We start from the raw sequence: 12,825 nt of genomic DNA on the forward strand, positions 1-12,825 counted from the left end.
AATCCACCTTCCAACACCTGTAAAGCTCACTAATTAACATGTTAAATCACGTTTCTTTAATCTGTGCAAAAACTGAAATGTAAAAACAAGTTGCAGTTTTAAAAAAGTGACAATTTTCCCAAAATGTCGAACTGTTCCTTTAATACTCAGTGAATATTTCAGTTTACCGATGACAGGTGTCTTCTGGGATGACTTTATGCAGATAACATTACGTCTTTCGTCTGTGGGAGTATTTGGATTGGCTTGACTGAGGTGTGAAGTGCAGCCTGGTTGCCACTCTAGCTGTGTGGATTATTTTTTCTGCTATATGTGGCCACAAATTCGACCTGCTCAGCAGCAAAAAGCAGAGGCGAGATTCCCAAAGAGTTACCAAAAAGCCACACAGGTCGGTAAAGGTGTGGTGCAAATTACAACCCTACCAAACATGATGAATGTCTAGAATGATTATGTCTGAAAAGTAAAGGGGACAAAGATTATGACCTTGCGTGATAACTGTCTGCCATGAGTCTTCATCATCATATATTGCGTGTTTGTCCTGAACTTGAGAGAAGAGAAATCAGAGGTGATCTGGCTCTGCTCTGAGAGAGGGTCTAGTCTGCTTGACCAATCGCATCATTTGTCTTCCTCATGTGTCTGCCCACATGAGCCAGTCCTCCCATTCCCCAGAAGAGGTATGCTAATGGAAACCAGCTGGTTACCCGACTGCATCCTCAGGGGATTGTGCGCCCCCGCCCCACCCGTCTCTCAGCTAAGAAATACAGTGAAAACGCAGGACTGAGGCTAGCGTCACAGCAGGGCGCTGGGCTGCTGTTGTGTCAACTGGAAGTGCATGCTGGCGCTGCTGATGGAAAACCCTCACGTCAAGGTTGATTGCTCAAGCCCTGATGCATGAGGGCCGATGGAAGCAGGCCATGAGCTATTCTGAGCCACTCTCACGTTTGTAACTCGCTGACCATCTGTCGACCCCATTTGTTGACTTTATAAATTATGTACACACTTTTAAAGGACTTTGGTTTGCAGCTAAACTTATTAAGGCACTGTTAAAGTGGTATTTTCTCTACATAATGTACATGCAGCAACAGGACTGGAACAGACATGCTCAATTTTCACCATCTAAAATCAAGTAAAAAGCTGGAGCAGCCACTCAGTAAATCATGTAGTGTTGAGAACACAAGGGCATAACAGAAGTTCAAGAGTAATTCCTCCTGAAATTATGCAACTCTTTCATGTTGTTCATTTTAAACATATTTTCATTGGCATAGACTAACAGCATACCAGCCCTCCAGATGGTCTTTGTTTGGTTATTTCTAGCTAAATAAACTCCATGGAGGCCTTTACTTCAGTTGTACCTCACATTTAGGAGGGGAAAACAGTTCCTAGCAGTGATGGCTGATGAATGATTAGAGGTGCTGTGTGTGAGCTGGAAATGAGTCATTTAACAAGAAAACCACCAACTTTAAGCAGAAATTCTTCAGTTTGATGTGTTGTATTAAGTCATTTTGTACAATTGGCATGTTCTGCTTCTGTGGTATGGCAGTGTCTCAACTTATTGTGCCAGCCACAGCACTTCTAGTGAAATAGCTTGAAGGTTCATCTGGACGCCTCAGAAATTAAACATTATAATAGTGTCAAGGAGTCTACAGCCATGATAGCGTATCTGCGAGGCTGGCACATCAGTGCTTAGAGCTAAATGCTAATGTCAGCATGTCAACATGCTCATGAGACAATGCTAACATGCTGATGTTTAGCAGGTTTAATGTTTACTACGTTCACCATCTTAGTTTAGCATGTTAATATTTGCCAGTTAGAACATGACACAAAGTACGGCTGAGGTTGATGGGGATGTCATTAGTTTTTGTCCATATTGGACAAATTAATGTTCTGACCTGATGATAGATGAAATGCGAAAAGAATCACCAAAGTCGTTATAATTCATCCATATGGGGACATGAATGTCTGCACCAAAGTTCATGGCAATCCATCCAATATTTGTTGAAGTAGTTCAGTCTGGACCAAAATGGTGGATGGACAGATTGATATTGCCAACCATAGAGCCACGCAGCCAGCATGGCTGAAAACAAAACAAAACAAAACAAAACAAAACAAAAAAAATAGAAATGAAATGCAAAGTATTGAGATTCTTGTTTATCTATGTATGTACGCTATTAAGTGGAGGACATCAGGACATAGATTTGTGTGAAGTGTGAAATATGTGTTACTACAAACTATAAAGCATTCATTATTCATTGTGTCAGGTACTATTTGGAGGCTGGCTTTCACTGCTCGCTCTGCTTTGATTTATTGCTTTAGGTATTCCTTTGTTAGATGTTCTGCACTTCTTCCGTGATCACATCTCATGGCAATGTATTCATTAAAATACACAGGTTTTTACTCCAGCAGTCCCATCACAGTACCGTGCACGTGAGCCTTGAAATCATGCCAAGAGCCAATTCCATTTGTGGTCATGGTGTATTGTGTAGCTCTGTAGATACATCGCAGTCTCCAAGGAGGAGCTAAAATAGGCAGTGAAAGCCCTGCCTGTAACAGTTGTGCGTTTAATTTAGCTCGTAAAGTATCCTGCTCACTTTCCCCCCCTCGTTCCTCTGGCCTATATTCCACTGGGTATGCGCCCTATATCTCATGTCCCCCTAACATTAGCTTGGCACCACCAGAGTATTTAAAGGGTCCATCAAACTTTATTCTGATGACTGCTGCTGTTATTGAAGCATCTGTGTGAGATTTTTAGACTGGGCAGATGTACTGATGATGGTGTATGACGTTACAGACGGCACCAGGTTCTCTATATCATTACCTCTGCAAATTCAATTGAAAGGAGGTAATGTTTTAACCTGCCTGAGTGTCTGCTTGTCATCATACTGTACCTCATTCATATCTCATTTGGCTAAATTTGGTGGACAGATCCATCTTCTACCTGCAACATGTTGTTAAAAAGCAAAGCCCGGAAGACAACCAAACATATGAACTGCAGCTTTACAAGTTAGAGAATAAGTCCATGTCATTGGAGCTTTGTGTTCTGGTGCGTCTTATCAGGTGCAGTGATGCAGCGTCGGCTCTCCTTAAACAATTGCTACTTGTACGCAATTAAAATATATAACATGCTGCCTGTATCCACAAATGACTGAGTTCTCAATTCAAGTCAAAATAGTTAATAGTAGAACTGAAACGATTAGTAGATTCATTGATAAGTGTTCAATCCGCAACAATTTTGACAATTGATTAATCGTTTAAGTTATTATTTTTTAAAGGCAAAAGTCAACCAGTTGCAGCTTCTCACTTGTGGACATTTGCATGTTTTGTCAAAGAAGCAATTTGGATATGTCAACTTGGGCTTTCTGAAAATGTGAAGGGCCTTTTTTTTTCACAATTTTGTGACATTTTGTAGATCAATGAGGATTAATTGATTAATTGAGAAAATAATAATAATAGTAATTGTTAGTTGCAGTCACTCGTGATTCCGACTCAATCTGTAGAGATTTCTCATTGACGCTGACCACCACATTTCCAGTCCTATAACACTTTGGTAAAACAGCCGTAAACATATTTTTCTTGTTGCTTTACTTCAGTGTATATAGTGCCAGACAGGAAGTGTAGTTTTCAGGACATTATTCTGGGTCCCACAAAATCTGCAGAATTAGTAACTGACAGACAGTGTAGTGCACTTTTCTGTGATTAATAACCTGGTATTTGAGCTGCAGCGAAATCCCCTGATCTGTTCCTCCAAAGAAGTCAAAACAAATGTGAAAAATCATTTACGCTTACTGATTGACCTCAGTCTGCTCTCCACAGACAAACAGGAAACCCTGGAGAGTACGGCAAGGCAGGAGTTCCTGTCGCTGTATCCCCAAGAATCTCCAGTGAGACAAAGTCCCAGAGCCTCAACACTGTCTGGCACGTGAAAACCCAGGACCGGGCCGCTGCCACACTGACTGCTTTGTTTGCCTCTTTACAGTTCAACAGAAATGTGCAATTCCCTTGATGCCGTTCCCCCGGTTTCATTTAACTCAAGCCGAGAGAGCTGATACAATGAAAGTATATAGCAGGAAGTTAATCAAATCCAGCTGTCCTCTATTACACATGGCAGCAAGTCAAGCACCTATTTATAAAGAATATAATGAAAAAAAAAAGTAAAATATACTCGAGCAGTACACTGTGATAATAAATTGAGTGGAAAATGTCATAGACGCTGTCATATAAATAAGTTCAACTGACTTGCTTTGTCTGCAAGTATTAGTGTTAGCAGCATTTACTGGATACTAAAGAAGAGCTATTCAGGTTAATTTTAGCTCAGAGTAATATTTTGGTCAGGATTTCCCTACATGGTCGTGCCAGAGTGAACGTTAGACAGTTCTTCTGCAGGCTTGTTTTGGGAGTGCACAGCCAACAGACTTTTGTTACAGTAAAACAAGTCAAATTTCTCATGAAGTTCCTCTCATGCATGTGCATTGAAGATATAGGTGAGGTATTATTTTTGCTATGGCAGCTCATTAGGCCCGCTCTGTGTTGTTGCCATAGTAAATCCGTCGTTGTTACTCATATCAAGACAGACCAAAGGTTGGGCAGATTTGATGATTTGTTGGTTTTGGCAGCTAAGCATGCTGGGCCAAATGTTTCCGCAGTCTTTTGGCGGCGTTACTTGCCACACGATGCCACCGCAAGGCAACGTAATGGGTGGTCACGTCTGACCACATTGGAAGAGTTTCTCTTGCCAGGTTTCCCACTTCCACTGCAGAGGAAACATGTATGTGTCCGGGTGTGCGTGTTGAATCAGCGCTGCCTGTGATGGGGCCTTTGCTTCACCACACCTCGATAAGACAAAAGGCTGTGGCTACTTCATCACTTGGCATCTTCATGACGCTTCCTGAACAACCTGGCGCTGACCCCATTATCATTTTCCACTATGTGACCCATTTAATATTATTACCCAAAGTTAATATTAGTGTATATTCCTGATGTGGTGGCGTCAACATCTAAATTCTGCTTCCTGTATAAACAGGCAAGATCCGCCACAAAGGAAGTGGAACTGGAAGAGTATACACAAGACATTTGTTTATGTCCGGCAGAGACTGTAACCTGCCCTCATCAGGTGGACTTGACAACTTTGCCGCAGTTTTATCAAGGCCCTGTCTAAAAACAATGGCTCCAACAATAACAGTGAAGTAAATGTGCCCCGTGATTTTGTGGACAGTGACGAAATCAGCTGCAGGAAGCATCTGGAGACCTCCTCTATCACCAGGATGGAACAGACTCAAACACACACACATTGAACTCCATTTTAAAAACGGCACATTTTGAGCTGCTCCTCCCTGCTGATATCTCATCTATCAGCGGGTTGTTTTTAAATAGATTGAAATAGAAATATTTCACTGTGAACTTGCAAAATGTGGTACTCGAATTAATTGCAAAAGATTGCAGATAACAAGCTTCCTGTTTATGCATAAAGAAGGTTTATCAGGATGTTGAAGAAAGTTAATCTCTCAAAGACAGGAAGTCTTCAGATGCTTGTTGTTCTTTCTAAACAGCAACACAATTCAGAAATAGAATTCTGAAGCTTTTAGCTAGATGAGTTTATGAGTAACAGCCCATAAAATCACTCCCTATTTGCTACCCAGTGCACTATATTTATCCTCTGCCATTTTATTTGAGTGCCTGAAAAATTAATAAAAAGAATATTTTTCACTGTATTGCCCCCCAAAAAAATCCCACAATAAATTTAAAAGTAGTGTTCATAGCATGTTAACTACTTTTTGCTAGAAGTCACAAAATGCAATTATTTGCATTTGATAAATGTGTAAGTCACTGTTATGTGAATCTGTACTGGTCACAAAATAATGTAGATTCATAAGTGCCAAAAAACTCAATGTACTTTTCACAAGAGTAAACTATTAATTGTTTATTATGTAGGGAAAAGTGAACGAGGGAACAAGGGAGTGATTTGGACACATCTGTTATTAAGTATTATCCTTTTTCTTGTTCTGTTTCTTCCTCTTATTAATAGTAGTATTAGTATTATTCCCTTTATTGCCTAAAACACAATAGAGACTTAAGTGTTGACTAAAGCCACAGTGTTTCTATTTGATTTCCAGTTCTCAAGACCCAAAGCTGCTTCCTTAAAAGGACCTCATCTGGATTCTTCCTTCTTTTTTTTCAGCACTAGGTTTGTTTTGCTTCTGAGGAGAGCCGAGCGTTTGTCCTTGTGGTGACTCCACACTCGTCAGTCAGGTTACAATAAAGATCCGCAAGGGGTTAAAGCTAGATAGACATGATGATGTCGGGGGCCCTGGGTCAAGAATTTGGGGAATGAAGAGGCTGTAATACAGAACCTTTTAGACTAATTTGCCTTCAGTTCTGCTCCAGTTGCTGCTCAACTTTACGGCTTTGGGTCATTTCAAGAGTGTCGATTCTTGTAATACTCTCAAATGAGATGTAGTGACGATACTGAAAATAGCACAGGAACAAATAATGTGTTGAGAATATCACAATGTGGGAGTTGAGTGAGATGCAACTGAGATATGAGGGAACATATCTGTTTATTTATAGGTGGCTGGCTGGATTTCAGATCCAGATATGACACCAATATAAGCTATACTTAGCATTGGCATTAAATCAAGTTCTTGTTGATGGAATGTAGTAAAAAAAATAACACGCTGATGAATTTGGTATGTTTGAGCAGAAAACCTCTTCCAACTGCCAATTTCCACCGGGGGGAAGTGAGGCACCTTTCTCTCCTCCTTTATAAATCCCAGCTGTGGTTTTAACTGTCCATGGGTCAAATGTTGAATGCCTTCTTCATGATGCATGCAAGGCCATAAAAGTTTCCTGTAATTTGTGTTTACGTGAACGTTGTTTTAAAAAGCAATAAATTCAATACACTTGGATCCTCGAAGGCGTAAGAGATGTATATCTCCCTATCTGCACCTTTGGGATCTTTATTGAGGAGGGTCACTTTACTGAAAGTCTGTGGCAAAGAGGTGTGTGTCCTTCATTTGTGTGTTTCGGAGGGAAGTTGGTGTGTGAGGCAAGGATTTTCATCATCATCATACATACTTCTGCAAATGAATGTTCCTGTATGCATGCTGTGTTAAGACCAACGTGGTATTTATTGGTGTTTATTCATGACACGGCCTCATGCATGACAGTGCAGATGGTACACGTTTCCTGTCAGTTAAGTGTTGGCGCTCTTCTGTTTTAGCCAGGAGGAAATATGTGTTTGCTCATGGGAGACATTACAACACAGCGCCGTATCTAGCAGCCCTCAGTCTTGCTAAAGGTTAGGTTTTTGTTGATTTATGTTTTCACGGAAACAGCAGCCTAAAATTGTACTGAGGATTCAGTGTTCCTGTCTTTGACAAAATACGGCAGGACAGCTAATCTGTTTATTTCTTTTTCTCTCAAGTTCTGGGCCTTTTTTTGGGTGATGAAGGTCGAGGAGAGGTTGCATTTAAAGGGAAGGACTATTCTGATCAGGCCATAGCAATGACTGATGATCCTCCTAAATATATCATCAAACTGGATATAAATCAGGAACAAGGAGGAAACAATGGCCAGACAATGATGATTTAAAATGGAGGGAGGAAAAGAATTAGAAATGAAAGAGAAAATGTCCCAGATTTGACAGACTCACCCTTTCATTTTACCAACAATTCTGAAAATACACTCCTGTCCTCATTTTTCCGTCTTGTCCAAGTGCCACAGTGACCAGTCGAAGGTTTACAAGTGTCAGTCAGTATGGAAAGCACTTTTTACAACCCTGTAAAATCCACACATTTGTTTTCATTTCTAAATAAATTAGCTTAATGAGCAAAACTATCCCCAAAGTAGCTCTCAGTCATCATAACATATTTGCCTTTTGTACTAGACACAATGTACAATGAACTGTGATCCCTGCGGTACTCTCGTTTGAAACGCTCTGTCAGTTGGATCTGTGTATTGATGCACAACAGGTTGTGGAGTTGCAGCGTGTGATTTATCAGGTTGGTGCGTGAAGCTGGACAGACATCTGAGAATCACTGCCTCTACTACTAACACCAGACAGGCTGAAATATTTTCCAGTGGTTGGAGTAAACATGGCTCATGTTGAATGGGAACAGTTTTCAGAAGCATACTGCATACATTTTGTATGACTGGTAGTCTGGCATTTTCAGATTACTCAGAATGATTTGGTTTTGGACAGGCTGTAGGTACTAAAACCCAAGTGCACTTTTTGTTGACTCATAACATTTTTTAACCAGACAGGCCATTAAGAACATGGTTAGTTTCACTGATTCATGTCATTGTTTCAGACATGACATCAATCAGCTCTCCTCAGCTTTACAGAGCTTCATAGTGAGTTTCAGCTCATTGATCAGCTGTCCGGACCACAAATGTACTGTTCTGGTTCTGTGAACACAATGGGGTAAGTAGCCAAAAAGATCAGTTACTGCAGGTTTAAAGTTGGACTAAATGATACAAGAACAACTGCTTTAATAAAAATTACAAGAGGCAGAAAAACACCTCATTTAAAATGACAAGCCAATCAGGGCACAATGGTGGGAGGAACTGAGCCATCAAGGCCCAGTTAAAGCAACATAACAAGAGGAAGAGCACATAAAGAACATAACAGTAAAAAATCACCAGGTTTGGAGGCAGCTGCACTCATTCTCACTAAGAAGTCCTTGACAATGCCCTTGAAGGAAGTTTTTCAAACTTAAAAAAGATATATCCCGTCACTGGCAACAGCCGTCTGAAGTGAGGAGCTGCTCCTTGGGGGATTTTAGCAGGATGTAAAGGGTGGTTGTTAGATATGAGTGATTAAGAGGGGATCGTACCAAAAAGAATTATGAGCCATTGGATTTGTTTATAGATGTTTAAGATTGCAGTTTTAAGAAGCTAAGGGAACTAAGTACAGACAGTACAGACTGATCTTTCTGCCATGACACGTGTGAACCAGAAAGATTTAGGAGCATGATGATTATTTTCACAGACAGAATGAAGCTGTCCGTACTTAACTTCTCCAAAAAGGTTTTCTCGCAACAACAATTGGACAACTCTCTTTCCTACTCCTACACAGTTCTAGGCTTCTCAACATCTGCTAACCTATTCTCAGCTGAGCAGCTGCTATAGTTTGACCTGTAGTCAATCTGGAAGAGAGTGACCCACTAAAAACTTCAGTAATTGTCTCACTTCTACACACTGAGATAAGCTGCTTAAGTGCATGTCTGCCATATGCTGCAGACATTACTGTAAATACTTTCAATTTCAAGTTGTCTCCTTGTGTCTCAGTATACACATATAACCCTAACCTTTGACAGGCTGGATCCATTCATCACTTAACTAAAAAGCCTTTTCCATTTAATCTTAATAACAAAGATTCCCTGGCGTTTAGCCCCTGAATGAAATGGCCTCAACCTGCAAGTCATCCAAACATCCATTGTCCTAAAAAGGAGTGCTGTGTGCGCGTTTCCCTCACCAGTTAATAAAGACTTCCCATGACCAGGCTTAGGCTATATGCTTTTGAGGGAATGGTTTGGCTGAGAGAGGAGCTCTTGTGCGTTTCAGCCAAGCATGAGGCGCTTAAACTGAAGATCAGAGCCTTTTGCCGCCTGACGTCATCCTCCCCGCACCCACCACGGTGGAGCTGCTCTGTGAGCATGAAGGGGCAGCTTTGGTGCGTTGCCATCTTGTTGATCAGATTAACATGTGAGAATCAGAGCTTGCAACACAAACTCGAGTACAGCTCAACTGGAGTTCAGGGTGAAATCTATAAAATATGTTCAACTAAGTCAGATTAATTCATACAGTAGCAGTGATTATGTTCCTAAAAACATGCAAGCATAAAGTATGGATGTTTAGGCAAGAGTCATACAGGCAGCAGGGAGGGAAATGAAGGGGAAAGAATGGATGGTTAGGTGGGAGTTATGCTCTGCTGTACTAAATAAATGGGTCCTGAGTGTGAACATAAACACTGAGATAGCATATTGGCAGAAACCTTGTTCCACAGAGAGAGGGTGTCGTAGGTGAAGGTTTGATTCCCGGTTGTTTTCTTTCAAAATATACAGAGTGGCAAGCTGTCCTCCATCCTGTTAGTTAACTACATGAAAATGCATACAGGGAAAAAGAGTTTGTATCAAGTGTGTCATAAAAGATCCCAACTGCCGTAACATGCAGATTTTTTCATCCTATCGTTTGAGAATTTATGGTTTCCAAAGTATGGTGGGAACTGCTGGAAAACAGTTACTTCCTGCTGAGTTTGCTGGCATCTCTACTGTATGACTGGAACCAATAATAAGTTATTTTGTCCATGGGATGATGAGAGGGTTCAGACTATTTTTAAGTGACCATGGAGGAACCTTTTTTTACTTTCTCCTTTACCTTTTTTATTGGCAGTATTTCCATTTTTAAGGATAGAGTTAAAAAATCCTTTTTCGTGTTTGAATTTCAGACTTTGGCACCCCCCAGTGGTAGTATGAAAACAGACAGAATACATACCCCTAACCTGATGAATGAGGCTGAAACAATCACATAAACTGCAGTAATTTTAACCAGGAGTTTTTCATTTTTCTTCAAACAAAAACTGCTACCTGATAATCAGATTGGCATCATTTTCAGTCAACAGGAAGCTAGGAGCAGTTCTCACATTTATCAAAGAAATCTGCAGATTTGGTGTGTTAGTTCTTTAAGTCGACTAATGACAACTTCTAAAGCAGCGTCTATTTCATTCGCGCTTGTCACCATTTTTGTGGCCATTTTTCTGTCTCTTCTTTGTGGATGTAGCTAGGCATCTAGCTGGCTAGGTAGGAAAATGAGATTCGCATCCAGTCTACAAAGCCCTGATTGGTCGATTGTTTCTCCAGGCAGCGGAAACAGCCATCAATGAGCACAATGCCAGAGAGACTCATTTGAAAGTAAAAATTCTATGCAGATCAGCTTTAAAGCAAGACTGTGGCCACAAGTGGTAGCCTAATTATAGGATGGCACATTTAATTTCCCTTCTTTTTTCAAGATTTTCTCAAGTCAGCTACCTTAAAGACGTAATCAGTAGAGATCTGACAAAGTAAATAAATCTGTGATATGCTAAAACATAGTGTAACTGAGCACAAATAGAAAGTCAGCAAACTGACCAGGATTAACACAGTGGAAGCATTTAAGTAGAGAAAGACCTGTGAACTTCACCAGCATGTAAGGAACAGTTGTTGGGTTCCTTACCATAAGATTATAGGCAGCAGGCAGTTAACACTTGTCAGTGTCCTTCTCAGCTGGAGCTCAGGAACTACTCTGTTCTATAAATACAGGAATTAAAAGCAGGATCAGGACGGAGTAGGTGACCAGGCCAGGGGCGTGGACCCGGGTGGGGCCATTGGCAGCATTGATCAAGGGATAATAAAAGCTGAGGCCAAGTGTTACCGGCACTTCTAATATGAACTTGCTGTGAGCGTTGGGAGCTCTCCAGTTGGTTAGCAGTCTGTAGTCCTGTGTTTCAAGAACAAAGTGATCCTGTATGTGCACAATAATAGACGGTCTGTTAAAAAAAAGATGCGGAAATCCCTCCCCAGCGCCCTAATTTAATGGAAAGACTATGCCTATTTACTTGTGCATAAAAGTCACTCTTTAAGCATGAGATTGGGCAAGAACAACACATTTCATTTCAAGTCATTATGTCCCCTGGTTCTCCTTTGGCTTGTGAACATGTGAGATAAGCGGTGGGAGTTTGGGACTGGAGACCCAAGCAGTCAGCTCCCAGGGGGTCAGTTCACTCAGAGGCCAGCGGACAGGGGCCATTTCAAGCATTCTGCTTTAATGGCCACTGAGGCTGAGGGCTTTGCCAGCGCCTCACATAGTATACCACCACTTGTCTAGCACTGACTACAGCATTGTGTCATGTTACCTCCCAGCTGAGCCGACATACTACTAGAACAACACCGTCTCTATAAGTCCAATGAGCCATGAATTGCAGACCAGTGATGGATATGAGGTCAACCTTGGGTGTCTGTGTTACTCAGTCTTATTACTGACCAGTTCTGCTGTGGTAATGGGCAATTCATGTTGTCAATTTCAATTAGAGTTGAAATGATTTATGGTTGATTGACAGAAAATTATTCTGCAACTATTTTGAGATTTGATTAATCATTAATTGTTTAAGGCTAGTGTGTTGGTCAGTCGGTCCATTCGCAAGTGTTAGCATGCTAAACTAAAATGGTGAACATGGTACCTGCTTAGCATCAGCGTGTTAGCATTGTCATTGTGAACATGTTAACATTCTGATGTTAGCATTTAGCTCAAAGCTCTGCTGTGCCTATGTTCAGCCCCATGGAGCTGGTAGCATGGCTGTAGACTGTTATTTAAGCAAAAATGCAAAACATCCACTGGTTCTACCTTTAAATGTTTAATGTTTGCTGTTTTATATATGATAGCAAATTTTATATCTTTGGGTTTTTCTACAGTTGGTTGGACAAAACAAGCAATTTGAAGGTGTCAGCTTGGGCTAATGAGCCATGGGTTTATCTGTGCGCAGCACCATTTCCCAAATGAGCCCCAAATCTTCTGTTTTTGTCTGTTCACGTCCAGCACACTCTTTCCTGCTATAACTCTCTCGCTGTTGATGAGTTGGGTGGGTTCTCAACTGGTGATGCCTAAAGAAGTGTTCAAAGCCACAGACTAGGCTCTGCGCCTGCCTGAGGAAAGAGGATGGGTGGGTGCACACTGGAAAATGCTGCAATAATGGACAAAAGAGAGAAAGTGCAAAAGAACGAGTGGCCTAAGTGACCACGGGAAAACACAGGGAAGCCCTTTGTGTTTGCATTGTGGGTTCGGCTTCATGTTGCTAGACAT

At 41.1% G+C, this 12,825-nt stretch overlaps 1 protein-coding gene across 1 annotated transcript in view; it reads left to right on the forward strand.

Moving 5' to 3' along the window:
- The window catches only part of itga9 (integrin, alpha 9), a 43,965-nt gene that overhangs the window by 17,203 nt on the left and 13,937 nt on the right, over positions 1-12,825 (forward strand). The window lies entirely within an intron of this gene.

Source organism: Enoplosus armatus, chromosome 12 (genome assembly GCF_043641665.1).
Source record: "Enoplosus armatus isolate fEnoArm2 chromosome 12, fEnoArm2.hap1, whole genome shotgun sequence".
Lineage (NCBI taxonomy): Eukaryota > Metazoa > Chordata > Actinopteri > Centrarchiformes > Enoplosidae > Enoplosus > Enoplosus armatus.